The sequence below is a fragment of the Eucalyptus grandis genome, chromosome 6 (assembly GCF_016545825.1).
Source record: "Eucalyptus grandis isolate ANBG69807.140 chromosome 6, ASM1654582v1, whole genome shotgun sequence".
In the NCBI taxonomy this organism is placed as follows: domain Eukaryota; kingdom Viridiplantae; phylum Streptophyta; class Magnoliopsida; order Myrtales; family Myrtaceae; genus Eucalyptus; species Eucalyptus grandis.
This window is the reverse complement of record NC_052617.1, coordinates 48,792,724-48,808,246: the sequence shown is the minus strand read 5'-3', so window position 1 is coordinate 48,808,246 and position 15,523 is coordinate 48,792,724. Positions and strand designations below refer to the sequence as shown.

Here is a 15,523-nt window from a genome sequence, read left to right as displayed (position 1 = left end):
AAATATGTCAAATTTAAAATCGAACGACCAAAGTTGACATATCACAAATCAATAAAATAAAATTTAATGATTAATACTAGTGACATGGCCAAAAACATACCATGTGTTGAGCACGGGCATATAATTGTAATGTACTTTTACATGCATTTGTCTACGGATAAATTCAAATATCAATTTAGATTAGAAAATATCTATCAAATTATATCAATTTCAACATATAACATAGAATATCTAATTACACTGTCCAATAATAAAGATTCTTCAATTCTTTATTCTCTTGAACACAATTTGAGAGCTTTCATGTTTTTATCTTAAATTGACTATCACGAATTTCAAATGCTCTTAAGAATCTGACCTAAAAGTCTTGATTGCTTGATCTCAATTGAGGTTTTGCTTGACTTGAATCTTACAGAATTTTGCATTCTTGAAGAAGGGTCAACTCATTGGAGGCCTCAATCGCCGGTATATGCAAAGACGCCTATGGAGTGCTTGTCGATGGATTTGCAGAGCAAGTATGAACAAATTCGGCTTCAACTATAGAAACCCTAGTAGTTCATGATGCGCTTGGTCATCGTCAGAGGCCATGTAGTATGATCTGAGGGGTAGTATAGATGGTATGCTAATTGAACTACATTGTGATAGCTTATCAACAGTAGAGCTATTATCGAGTAATGCATCAAAGCCCTTGGGCCATCCGAAGAAAGGGTCTTCTGCCCCAGTTAAAAGGAGTGATGATTTTGACCATCCAAAAAAAAAAGGAGTGATGACTGTTTATTCTTCATGAGAATTACATCGTTGCGTAAACTGGATCACAAAAGCCCATTAATTGTTATATTTAGATGCTAATTGTAGTTGTTTTACCAGTTCTTCTATTTAAATATAATTGGTTTGTTTCGATGAAAAAAGAAAAAAGACAAAGAAAGAAAAGGATTAAGTCTCCAAGAAATAACAATTGAACATATTTTCGTTATCTCTCTGTCTATCAGGGAATTGAAACAAATAAAGGAGCCTACCATTTGTAGAGAGGGGGAAAGGAGCCTTTTACACCATTGTACTTGACCTGGCTAATTAAAAAAATTTATCCCTAACTTTCTTCTAGTGGTCACATGAATGCTTCTTTAAATCGGAGACCATGCATCAAATCTCTATAAGCACAAAATAATTGTATTTTATTTGTCATAAAAAGCTTCAAAATTAGTTCAACACAAGAATCGATGCTTCTGTAACCAATCCTCTGGATTCTCGACCGAAATTGAACCGACAAGACTAACCCATATCGATTTCCGAGCTGAGTAGGACTCAATGCTCACCCCGACTTTACGAAAGCATAACTTGAAAATAGGCGAACCAAGTAAAACTCAATGGCCTAGGATAGAAATTTTAAGCTGTAATTCAATATTTGAAAACACAATATACATTCACGCCTATGGGGGAGTATGGGCCAAATGGGCCTGCCCCCTCATTATGTCTGTGTAGGTCACAGTTGACAATGTAGACCCAACTAACTCGGGTCGGCCTAGTGTAGCCCACATAAATTGGCATTAGTTAAGGAGGCTTGTTACCTTTACGAGCGACAAGTCAACATATTCGAAGCAAAGCGTCGAATCTCAATGTCACATCGAGTCAAAAGCTCATGACACCTTATCTGACCTCAATCTGGTGTCCCAAATTGACTTTGGCAATGCTTTGGTTTTAGAAGACCATTTCCTAAGATATTCATTTACAATCGTTCAGATCGATGTTAGATGTCTCATAATAATAATTTTAGTCTGACAATTCACTTGATTGATCATACCACATTGTTTCAAAACGTAAAATTGATTTGTCGCTTAAGTATATTTGCTCATGCATAATGACTCTATATAGTGATTTAATGAACTAGTACAAATAATGAGATGCATATTAGAAATGACATAGGCAATACCTTTAAAAGAGAACTAGATCCGAAAAGATGAAGCCGAGTGTGCCACGCTCGCCCAAGGCAAAAGATCAGTAAAAGAGAGACCAAAGAAAGATCCAATAGGCCAAGAGAGAAGTAGAAAGCTAGTGTTTTTTTGTCTTGTGTTAGATGAGGGTGTTGACAATTAGAATATGCACGGAAATATAACTTTTGATATCAATGATAGTTTTCAATTTGATGATGTGTGCAATGGTATATGTATAATATGAATTTGGTAGAGGATGGATAAGGGAGGATGGGACAAAGATAGTTTGTGTAGTTTAACAAAATGGTCGCACAACTGATGGATGAGATGTTGGCATGGGCGGTACAAGGACATTAAATTTGCTCTCGACTCCCGCACCGCTGCATGAACGAGCACCGGCCTTATTTATAGAGCAACTTCACCGACATTCTCGTGTACAAGTGATAAAAACATTGCCTACGTGTCTTCTTTTAATACAAATATTTTTTGACTATTATGTAAGATTTTTCTACATATGCTCTAGTTGTGAAGATGATGATGAAGATGAAGATGAAACGGATCTAGTTACAGAAGAATCCGTGAATGAAAAACTCGAATCACTTTTATTTCAATAAGATTGTACTACAAATCCTCTGTTCTTCCTCCCCTGTTTCTATCTTTCTATCTCAACCAGAATCTTCTATTCAGTGCAGAGCATCCATGGCTGATTGCTCTCACTCTCTCTCTCTCTTCTTACTTACTGATAATGCTAGTACGAGTACCTAGAGGGGGGTGAATAGGTTTATAAAATTTTCTTGGAGATTGCACAATACTTAAGATGAATGATTAAAGAATCAATCGTAAGGGCGAGTAAAGGAAAGAGAGAATTAAACACGAGGTTTATAGTGGTTCGGCTTGATTCAAGCCTACGTCCACTCTTCGCACCGACGGCCGATTGGCTGGATTCCACTATGAACAAAGAGATGTTACGGTGTTGATCTTCCTTGATTTCTCGATGTAGATGATCTACTACACTCGCTCAAGATATCACCAAGTATAAACACTCTCTGTGTGTACAATTTCGCTCGAATCGTATCGACTAACAATCAAGGTTCTTCGGACTGGAATTTTTCTATCAATCACACTCTTAAAATAACTAGAACGTCTTCCTTTTATACTCCTTTATGCCATCATAGCCGTTGGCACTTACCAAAGGAATTCCTCCAATCTACCCGTTGGTCGGAATCAATTAAGAAGATCATCCGAGCTATTTAAGGAATCGATGATAGCCCATCAATCTGTTCGCCCATACAATCGGGATTTTGGTTTCCAAGAATAGAACATTCCAAGAATGTTTCGTCGACCATCAGATCTTCTATTGTTCTTAGATAAGAATCAAAAAAATCCGTAGTGATTATCCAACCAAGGGATCTTTTCAGGATTGGATCGAATCCCCAACCATATACTTCGGCCGGATATCCTTCGCTCTTTTGGATTAGAAAGGCATCGGTGAGAATAATCTTGAGTCTTGAGTCTTGAGATTACAAAGTCTTGAGACTATAAAGTCTTGAGACTTTAACTATCGATATCCAGATTTAGATCGATAGAAATGTTTTGTCGGCTTCAAAATATTCTGGAAAGATTTCTCCAACAATCTCCCCCTTTTTGATGGTGACAAAACTTTCTTGTAGATTTGAACAACTTTGACCCGCAAAAAACATTTCTCAAGCAATATGGCTAACTCATAAAGATTAATAAACAACGAGACTCGCATCCACAAAGCAAATTGGTTAGTCTTTCATGAGTAATACCATATAACAATACTTGATATAAATGCAACCAGTCAAGCATCAAAATCCACAGACCAATTCGAGTCTAACACTCAAGTTCAAGTTCTCAAGTCATACTAAAAAATAAACATAAAAGTCAAATAAAGTTTTAAAATAATGTTTGTTCAAATTGGTTCTCCCCTTTTGTCATCATTAAAAAGAGGGTGAGAAAGGAGTCATGTCCGCTTGGGAATGCGCACGATCTGGAATTCTCCCATTGACTCGGACTACGCCTTCCAGCCTCTTCAAGTCCTCCCTTAGATGAGCTACCTCCTCTCCTTTGGCATTGGCTTGAATTTGCGGAGCGAGGTCTTTCATCTTGTCCTCTAGGGCCGATCGAAGATGCTTGTCCAGCATTCTTCATTGCTTGAATTTCACATTCGAGCATATATTTGGCCACGCATTTCGAAGAATATCCATGATTCGATGAAAATCTGCAGAATTGTCACGTCTCGCGCACCGGCATGAGCTTTTTCGGATGATGGCACTTCGTATAGTCTTGCAGATTTGGTGTCGACGTATCACCTTCTTCGGGCAATTGAGAAGCCTGAAATTCTTCCGGGTCCGCTGGAGATTGTCTTGGACCTTCACTATCCGCAGCATGAGGTGTAGACCTTTCTTGCTCGCCGACTCCCCTGTCTCTAGGACATCCAAAGGGAAGAGTGATGATCATGCTCAGATTTCCCTTCTCTCCAGATTCAGCAGGACTTTTCTTTCTCTTCTTGACTTCCTTCTCCTTCTCTCTCTGTTCTTCTTCTTCTCTCGGTTCTTCCGAAATTCTCTCGGCCGAGACACGAACGTCCGGTTCTTATCGGTGCATGGATCGTAGGATCTTCATCCTCTTCATCTTCATCCTCCAGGATGAGAGTTCTTCTCTTATTTTTCGATGAGGCTCCAATGGCCTCCTTTCCTTTTCTCTTTGAAGCAGACTGAACAGGAGATTTCTCTTTGAATTTCTCCATTGCCTTGGAAAGTTCTTGCAGACGCATCTTCATTAACATCTTCAAACCTACCACCATCTTATCACACGGTTGAACACAAAGAGTTTGAGGTGGTTCAATATTCATGTGTCTCGAAGATCTTGGTCACTGCACAGGATAAGGCAATTGTCCTTTGTCTTTTGACATTGCTCGTACATATGGAAGAGAATAGTGTGCGGTAGAGAGAACTTTCGTCCTGTGTTGATCGCGTACATCAACTTTGCTTCAGAAAGAGACACAGAAGTCTTTGACGTAGACTTTGGTCTAATACAGTTGATCACAATCTTATGAAGCACAATGTTGATGGCATTCATCCTGGAATAGGTAACTTTCTTCTCTGCATCCCTATCTTTGACCAGTTCCAGAGTAGTACGAGCAGGTGAGACTTTGATTGGTAGGTAGCGTCCTCGTTCAACTCCAACTATATCAGCCAACATATTCACATCTACCACATAAACTTTGTCTCGTACACTAAATGATATTCTATTCGCATCCAGAAAGCTAAGATTTGAATAGAAATAAGCAGTCAAATGAGCATACCCGTCCGTAGAGTCGAGCAAAAATTCTCAAGTTGAAACAAATTCAACTTTTCTCTTAAGTTTATGTTGATGGCGTCCGGGAAGTCAAAATCGACACTTCTAGGGTTTATCACCCCTCTTTTCAACACACGGAATACACTTTTTCTTGATCCTTGGATTTGAACAAATCCATCCGATTTCCTTTCACCTTTGCTTTGCCACTCCCATTTTCGGTTGAAATTCAAGGAACATTCTGTCATCATCGTTCCCTTCAATTAAATTTTGTCACGGCATACGAGGATCACTTGGAATGTTCGCAAGTGCTTCCTCTCGCTTTTCCTTTTGGGGCAATTCCCCATTCCTCCATTTTCTTGAGAAAAAGATACTCATTCCCATAATTTTTGTCCTTAAGGAAGTCATCTATATAATTCAATGGAGTACCTGTGCTTTTCAACGCACGATAAAGTTTATACAAAAAGGAGGGCTTTTGAACTCTTACTGGGTCGGCATCCTTGATTATCTCTTCTTCCAGATTATGACTTGCACCTTGTGGGGCAGGAGGCGTTGAATGACGTGGATGAGAGCGAATCGGACTTTGTCGCTGACTTGTTAAGTCTTCTTCCTCAGTGAGATCGAAATGAGTCGGTCCCTTCTCCATTCTTTGTGGTCCCCTGCTTGCGATTCTTGATGATTTCCTCGAAGAAGACATCTTTCTTTGTCGTTTGGAAGATTCCTTCACTTGCTTTCCCAAGAAAAATGACCACTTTCTCGACGACGAATAAGCAAAAAAACAAAGTATCGGGAGGAGAGTGCCTTTTAGGGTTTTGAAGATTGGGGAATAGAAAAAGCTGTATATATATAACTCGGTTTTGAAAAAGGAAGTTCAATCGGTGCAAGGAAAGTGAACGATCACTTCTTTTCAAAATCAATAATCGCCAAAATTATTAAACGAAAGATCGTACCTTTTCGAGTTAATATAACTAAATGACAATTAGTACCTTTTAGATGAAATATAACTTATAGTCTATAGCCACGAATGTCGAGTCGAGGATTTAAAGTCCGAAAGATTAGAGTCTTAGAGTTGGTGAGTCTCTAGACTTTTAACTTCTTCAGGGCTTCAAAATGTTGAGTCTTGAACGGATAAAGTCGAATTGATTTTTCTCCAAAGGTTTTGTGAATATATCCGCTAGTTGACTCTTTGAATCAACAAATTGAATCGAGATTTCTCCATTTTGAATATGATCTCTAATGAAGTGATGTCGAATCTCAATATGCTTTGCTCTTGAATGAAGGATTGGATTTTTGGTGAGATTTATCGCCCGGTGTTGTCACATCGATTTCGTGCATGAGTCTTCAATCCCAAAGTCTTGTAGCTGTTGTTTTATCCATAGAATTTGCGACAGTAGCTTCCAAGAGCTACATACTCGCTTCCGTCGTTGAAAGAGCTACGGTGCTTTGCTTCCTCGAAAACCAAGACACCGTTCTGTTTCCAAGTAGTTGACAAGTTCCGAGAGGTGCTTTTTCTATCGATTACGCAACCGGCCAGATCCGCATCCGAGTATCCTAGAAGATTAAAGTCTCCCTTCTTGGGATACCGAGAGACCGATGCTTGAAGATGAGGCAACATATTTGATAACACGTTTTACAAAGCCTTGAGATGGGATTCTCTAGGATCGATTGAAACCTAGCACAAATACAAACACTCAACAAAATATCAGGTCTAGAAGCGGTAAGATAAAGAAGTGAACCGATCATGCTCTGTACATGCTTTTGATCTACTTTCTTCCCTTCTTCATCCTTGTCTATCTTCGAGAACATGACATTGGTATGTCGGTCTTTTTACACTTTTCCAATCCAAACCTTTTGACAAGATCATTCGCATATTTTTCTTGATGGATAAAAGTTCCTTCCTTCATTTGTTTCACTTGAAGTCCAAGAAAGAATGTTAACTCTCCCATCATACTCATTTCAAACTCATCCCTGCATAGACTTAGAAAATTTCTTGCATAGACTTTCATTAGGTGATCCAAAAATAATATCGTCCACATATATTTGAACAAGTAAAAAGCTTTTGCTTTCCTTTTTGATAAACAAAGTAGTATCTACTTTACCTTTGACAAAACTATTCTCGTAATAAGAATTTACTTAGTACGTCGTACCAAGCTCGAGGTGCTTGCTTTAAACCATACAAGGCCTTTTCGGTCCCGAAGGCGAGTCGGCTTCTTTGGGTCTTCAAACCCGGTGGTTGTTCCACATAAACTTCCTCATGGATGAATCCATTTAGGAATGCACTTTTGACGTCCATTTGGAATAACCTGAAATTTTTATAACAAGCAAACGCAAGTAATAGACGAATAGCTTCTAACCTTGCTACTCTTTGGAGCGTAAGTCTCATCATAGTCTATTCCTTCTTCTTGCGTATATCCTTTGGCCACGAGTCTTGCTTTGTTTCGTACGACTTTTCCTTCTTCATTCATCTTGTTCCGAATACCCATTTGGTTCCAATAACGGTTTTACCTTTTGGTTTAGATGTCAATTCCCGGACATCATTGATGTTGAATTGTCTGAGTTCTTCTTGCATAGCTTCGATCCAGCTTTCATCAGATAAAGCTTCTTCTATGCTTTTTGGTTCAATTTCAGAAATGAGAGCCACAGCACTAGATTCTTCACGCCTTTTTGATCTGGTGCGGATTCCTTCATTGATTTCGCCAATAATGAGATCTTTAGGATGACTGGATTTATGCTTCCAGTTACTGGTTGTTCTGCCTGGTTGATGATCTCTTTCTTTGTTTGAATCTTCATGTGCTTCTTGATGTTGGACTTCTAGAGACTAAGATGCTTCTTGAGTTGTAAGCATTGGAAAGTCTGGTGTAGGTTCAGACTCTTCATGCGAGTCAATTTGGATTCATCTTGAATTGAATCTTGGAATTTAACATTCGTTGATTCCTCCACCGACCGGCTTTTCTTGTTGTAGACTCTGTAGGCTTTGCTTGATGTAGAATATCCAAGGAAGATGCCTTCATCTGATCTTTCTTCAAACTTACCAACTCAATCATTTGCATTTTTCAAAATAAAGCATTTGCAACCAAACACATGAAAGTATGAAACAATAGGCTTTTTACCTTTGAACAATTCATAGGGGTTTTCTCTAAAATAGGTCTTAAAAGACTCTATTTATAATATAGCATCTTTGTTGAGACAGACTTCCGCCCAAAATCGTGAAGAAATTTTGCTTTCAATTAAAAGTGTTCTAGCCATTTCTTGAAGAGATCTATTCTTTCTTTCCACAACTCCATTTTGCTCTGGAGTATATGGAGAGGAAAACATATGATTAAAACTAGATTTATCACAAAATTTCGTAAAATCTTGATTTTCAAATTCACTTCCATGATCAGTTCTTATGCTTGAAATTGCACATCCTTTTTCATTTTGAACCTTTTTGGCAAATTTTTCAAAATACGAAAAGGTTTCTGACTTACTTGTAAGAAAGTATACCCAAGTAAAGCGGGAGTAATCATCCACAATTACTAGGCAATATTTCTTACCTCCAATACTCGGGTTACGGTTGGTCCGAAGAGATCCATATGAAGCAAGCGTAGTACATGATTAGTAGAAACATGGTTTATTTGCTTAAATGAATTTTCTTGCTTTCCCAGAATGCATGGAGTGCATGAATCAGACTTTTGGTATGGCAATTTAGGTAGACCTCGAACAAGCTTCTTTGATGAGATTTTGGCTAATTGTTTCATGTTGACATGGCCAAGCTTTCTGTGCCATAAGACTACTTCATCTTGAATTGAGATTAGACATTGTGCTTCATTTGGTTTTACATCAAGGAGGTAGATATTTCCATGCCTTCGACCCATGAAAGGCGAGTTGAGTCTTTGCTAATTCGAGAACATATGCCTTCGTGAAAGGAGATCTTGAAACTAGTATCACACAATTGGCTAATACTTAGAAGATTGTAGTTGAGTCCTTCCACTAGAGAGACATTGCTTATTGTGAGATTTCCAATTTTCACAGTTCCAAATCCCACAATGCTTCCTTTCTTTGTTTCCTCCAAATGAAACTTTTCCACCATTCACTTGAACAAGCTTTATGAAGCATTTTGAGTCTCTGTCATGTGTCTTGAACATCATTTGTCAAGATACCACTTAATTTTCTTTTGACAGAGACACGCATTCAAAAGAGAGCTCAAGCTTTCTTTGGTACCCAAATTTTCTTGGGTCCTTTCACGTTAGTAGAATAAGCATTACTAGGCCATACTTTCTTGATGAGGCTTCCAAACCATAGAACACTCTTTTTCAAAATGATCCGACATTTGTTACACTTTGAACATCTTAGAGCACTTCGACCTACGAGACTTTACAAAGACTTTCTTGAAATGATTTTTGTAAGCCTCTTTTGACGGTCTTTTCTTAATTCTTTCTTTTACTTTTGGAAAATCAATCAAAGGAATTGTTTTTCGCTGTCATACCCAAACCGGACTTGTTAAAGTAAGGTCTTTGGACTGAAAGCACTTTTTCAAGTTTTTCAGACCCTATTGAAAATTTCTTTGAAATATTTGATAAGTCAGTTTTTAAGAAAGCATTTTCTTTTGAAAGTTTATCTTCATTCTCCTTAAGAGTAGAAACATTCAAGTCTAAACTTTTCACTTTTTCTTCTAAAATATTTTCCTTTTGTTTTAAGACTGAGTTTTCCTTTTTAAGTTCGGAAATCCTTTTTAGAGAAGTCTTAAGACTAAAACATAGTTCATCAATGTATTTAGAGACTTTGACAGGGGATTTTATAATCACTTACTTCAAATTCACTGTCGAGTCGATCAGGAATCCGAGTACGATTGTGCCATTAGACAAAGGTTGGCATATTCCTCATCACTTTCTTCACACTCGTATCGCTCCAAGTTTCGGCTTTGAGAGCTTTACGAGACTTTTCAGCTTTTCCTCTTTTCTTCTTCGGGAGATGACAATTTGGTCTCGATGTGTCCCTTTTCTTACATTCGAAACAAACTACATCTTTGTTTGGTTCCTCATTATCAACAAACTTGGTTTCTTTGTTTTGAAAACTTTGTTTCCTTGAGTTGAACCTTCTCCCTTTTCTATTCAGCTTTCGAACCTTCTAATCATAAGAGCAAGCTCCTCATCGTCCGAGATCTTCTTGAGTCTCGTATCATCGAATCATCGTTAGATTTTAATGCAATGGATTTCTTACCTCTTGGATCTTCGTCTTCATTAATTCGTTCCACTTCATAAGGCGAAGAGTTCCAATCAGCTCGTCTACGAGATAATGGCATAATTCTTTGCGTCTCTCTTATTGAAGTCTTTATATGATTCCAATCCTTGGAGAGTCCACGCTTGTAGCTTGTTCACCTTCATAGGATCGAAATTTTCTGTCCTTGATTCTCAAGACCATTGACAATATCTGTAAAACGGCTAAACATGTCGGTTATAGATTCTCCTTGTTTCATTTTGAAGGCTTCATATTGACCAAGGAGAATGTTAATCTGGTCTCCTTCACTCGGTCTCTGTCCCTTCATAAGTGATATGTAATCTGTCCCGAGACTTCTTTTCTTTTGTATCACAAGAAGATATTCTGTTATATTCGGTTGGTGATAAAGCACAATATAAAGAGTAAATTGCTTTTGCATCAAGTGCTTGTCTCTTGTTTATCTCTTCTTGAGACATTCCGCTGGTTTCAACGGTTTCTTTCCCTCTTTCGGATGCGATGCAGCGGTAGGAGTAATTCCTCTTTCCACCACATCCCATTCCAAAGGATCCTTTGATCGTAGAAAAGCTTTCATCTTGTTTTTCCAGATGTTGTAATCCTTTCCATCAAAGTAGGGTGGTGCAGTATTGCTTTGCCCTTCCACCAGCCACGGTGCTAGCATACTAGCCATGGATCTTTTACTCAAGTAAAACACTTCAAATAAAGTGAGAACACGGGCACGATACCAATTGATAATGCTAGTACGAGTACCTAGAGGGGGTGAATAGGTTTATAAAATTTTCTTGGAGATTGCACAATACTTAGACAGATGAATGATTAAAGAATCAATCGTAAGGCGAGTAAAGGAAAGAGAGAATTAAACACGAGGTTTATAGTGGTTCGGCTTGATTCAAGCCTACGTCCACTCTTCGCACCGATGCCCCGATTGGCTGGATTCCACTATGAACAAAGAGATGTTACGGTGTTGATCTTCCTTGATTTTCGATGTAGATGATCTACTACACTCGCTCAAGATATCACCAAGTATAAACACTCTGTGTGTACAATTTCGCTCGAACTGTATCGACTAACAATCAAGGTTCTTCAGACTCTGGAATTTTTCTATCAATCACACTCTTAAAATAACTAGAACGTCTTCCTTTTATACTCCTTTATGCCATCATAGCCGTTGGCACTTACCAAAGGAATTCCTCCAATCTACCCGTTGGTCGGAATCAATTAAGAAGATCATCCGAGCTATTTAAGGAATCGATGATAGCCCATCAATCTGTTCGCCCATACAATCGGGATTTTGGTTTCCAAGAATAGAACATTCCAAGAATGTTTCGTCGACCATCGAGATCTTCTATTGTTCTTAGATAAGAATCAAAAAAATCCGTAGTGATTATCCAACCAAGGGATCTTTTCCGAGGATTGGATCGAATCCCCAACCATATACTTCGGCCGGATATCCTTCGCTCTTTGGATTAGAAAGCATCGGTGAGAATAATCTTGAGTCTTGAGTCTTGAGATTACAAAGTCTTGAGACTATAAAGTCTTGAGACTTTAACTATCGATATCCAGATTTAGACTGATAGAAATGTTTTGTTAGCTTCAAAATATTCTGGAAAGATTTCTCCAACACTTACATCAATCAAGAAGAAGACTACTTAAAAGGAACGGAAAAACTTAATACAGCTCATAAAGGAAAAACAGAATCTAACTAACTGTTTTACATTTGTTTTCCCTCTTTCAGCTGAATAACAGCACACGAGTTAGTTTAGATCTGTTATGACTTGGCGATCCGTGTCACTCTTCATCTCAGGCTTCTTCTTCATTGATGTCGATCCATTTGTCTTTATCACGAATTCTTCACCGTTGATCATCTCACCGTTGATCATCAGCTCACTGTTGCTTTTCTGTCTCTGTGTTCTTTCTTTTCCTTTAGCAATATTAACTGCTGAGCTTATAGTAACTGATGATTGGGAAGACTTAGTCCCTTTATATTTAACACTAGTGAGCTCCACACTTTTTCTCTACTGCCCAAACACTAGACTTTTCAGGATACTTCTGGACTTCTCGTCTTCACGTGGGGGTCTTCAAGCTCTATTTGGACTCTTTATGTTCAAGACTTCAAGTATCAACTAGGAATTTCTAGATTTAGTTTAAAGAAGATGGATCACAATTTCCAACAGGGGGCTTCATCTCTGTATATTCTCTGATCATGTACGTTGATGTCACGGAGTTACTTGATTGGATCCAAGCCGTCCACACTTCGAGTTTCCAACAGGAGGCTTCATCTCTGTATATTCTCTGATCGTGTATGTTGATGTCACGGAGTTACTTGATTGGAGCCAAGCCGTCCACACTTTGAGTCTTGACAATGAAGTTGTCCTTACATGTTCTGAATTGTTGTCCGCCTTTGAGTTTCCACAACATTAATTCCAATCGGGGACGGTGAACATAAATGAGTCTTCTGCATTTTTTCAAGTTCTCTGACCACCATCTTCCAGCCTAGCTAATACAGCAATGAACCGGTACTAAGACAATTTTTTGCTAAATGCTCTTGATTTTGATTGAAGATCGCATCATGTCGAAGGAGAAAGAGACTGAAGAGGGACCAGGAGAGCCCTTACGGATGGAGAGGGACTCTGTGGATGCTTTATCGGCTATAGAGTCGAAGAAGGAAGTGACCGAAGAGGCACCAGGAGAACTCCCACGGATGAAGAGCGACCATGTCAACCAGCCACCAGCTTCTCTCTTCGACTCCTGGAGCTAAGGACATGGTCATTCTATGAGACCGTGATCGGTGAGCTTGTTGTGGCGCTTCTCTATCTCTGCATCACGATTGTAAAGAAGAAGAGTACAGAGACGAAGAAGATAACAGAGATGAGGAATAGAAAAGAAAGAACAGAGAGAAAATGCGAAGCTTCTGTATTCAACAATGATTAGAGAGGGATTACATCTGAGAGCATCTTATCACGTTTTCCTTTCAACTCTGTATTTATACTACAAGTTGACGAAGAACAACAAACTGACAAAACAATCTAACAGAAACACTAACAGAAAGTATTCAATTACAACTTAAAACTGAATATCTATTCTTTAATGAGCATGTGTTGTTGCTGCAGATCCCATCGTCTTCATTCCACTTGTCTCTGTTCATAACAGTAGAGCTAAGCTTGTTATCTTCAATTTTGATTGAATCAGTAGTAGTGTTCGTCGACTCAGCATACTGCCTCACTTCATTTCCCCTGTTTCCATCAGAACCCAATTCTTCAATAGCAGCAGCATGTATATTCAACCCTTGTCCTTTAACAACGATAGCCACCATCATAGGCTATACGGTGCAGTGGAGCAATGGGGTCGGCATCCTCGGAGTCGCTTGGTCTTTAGGTGGCGTGATCTTTGTTCTTGTTTGCTGCGCAGCTGGAATATCTCGCAAGCATCATTTCAAACATAGCGCTTGTAAAGGCTATAGTTTGAACTTCCGATAGGCCGAAAGCTGCAGCCAAAATCAAAGATCCGATCACTCAAATAAGGTCTGAACCTATTATGAACCATGCAACGGGTGGTAACATCAATCTGGCAGTGACGTTCGGGTTCTTCCTGGTGAGGAGGGTCTCATTGAAACGAACAATTGCATAAATAGCAGCTCAATGTTTGGGAGCAATATGTGGGGCGGGGTTGGTAATAGCCTTCATGACGCACTTGTATGATACGCTTGGTGGTGGAGCCAACAGCGTGTCGTTTTCATATTCCAAAAGAACTGCTTTAGGAGCTGAGATCATCGGCACTTTCGTGCTTATGTACACCGTCTTCTCTTTACCCGACCTGAAATGCGATGCCTGGGATTCTAATGTTCCCGTTTGTATTCCGATCGGGAACTTGCGAAGTCAAATTTATCTGCTGTCTTTTTCACAAACTCGTTTGAATATTAGTCATGTGGCTGTGTACGGTGCAGGTTTTGGCTCCCTTGCCAATTGGGTTCGCATTGTTTCTGGTGCATTTGGCCACAGTTCCCATCACTGGCATCGGGATAAACCCTGCTCAAAGCTTCGCATCTACAACCATGGCGGAGCTTGGGATGATCAGGTTGGTGTTTACTGGTCTATTTTGCGTGGAGGCCAATCACCAACTTAGATTGAATCGCAATTTTTACGATGTGAAGTTATTGAACGGACAGGCTAGTGCAATGCGAATCAAAAGCAATGCAATGTAGTTCGCCGTTTACTTATTATTTCGAGACCTAGGCATTGTCTTCGCATCTGATTTTCGTTTTTCCTTTCATGGCCGGGGTTGCAGGGCTGCTTGAACAGTGGATCTTCTGGGTCGGCCCGCTTTACTGAACATTTGCTGCTGCTATCTACCATCAACACCTATTGCGGGTGTCCGCCGGAGAGGCTTTGCATGTCCGCGGGTTGGATTATTTCTGGGACTGCAACTGGGCCGGTTTATGGGAATCGGTTTAGACAGTGGATGGAAGTTCATTCGGAGTCGTCTGCAAGAAAAACCGGCGCTGTGTACGAAGTTTTGGTTCATCTTTAGTTTCTGTTGAAATCCATTCCTTCCCGTTAACCAAAGTCTTGTTGCGTATTGCTCGTTTTCACGGTTACATCGGGAGTCTCTCTGCTTACCGATGATTATGGATTCATGCGTCTAATGTTAGCGCGGCTCCCTGTAAGACATCCTGTATAAAAATGTATGCTTGTCTATGTACCATAGATGCGATATATAACAACTTAAACTTTCAAAGCTAACTGATTGCAAGAAAAAGAGTATTGAAGACATAAACGAGAACCTGGACCAGCTCAAGGAATTTATCATATCTCGCACTCCACCGCTTGTTTGATTGTTGATGTTTATGATTGTGATTGATGTGATTCCGTTAACCTAGAAGCCAATAATGGTTGTGACAAAACCTATAAGATTTGGGTTTTTTCTTTTTATAGTTTAGAATAAATGTGTCATAATTAGCATAAATTTGGGCTTTGTATGTCACAATAAAAAGTTTAGGATAAATGTATTATTGTAAGTATAATTTGGACTTTTTAGTGACTTTTTCCTTTTGAAAAAAAGAAAGTTTG

The 15,523-nt window shown here is 39.1% G+C and overlaps 1 pseudogene; it reads left to right on the top strand.

The window, feature by feature from the left end:
• The first annotated feature begins 13,026 nt into the window (after positions 1–13,026).
• On the top strand, positions 13,027–14,908 carry LOC104452175 (annotated as a pseudogene).
• The last annotated feature ends 615 nt before the right edge of the window (positions 14,909–15,523 follow it).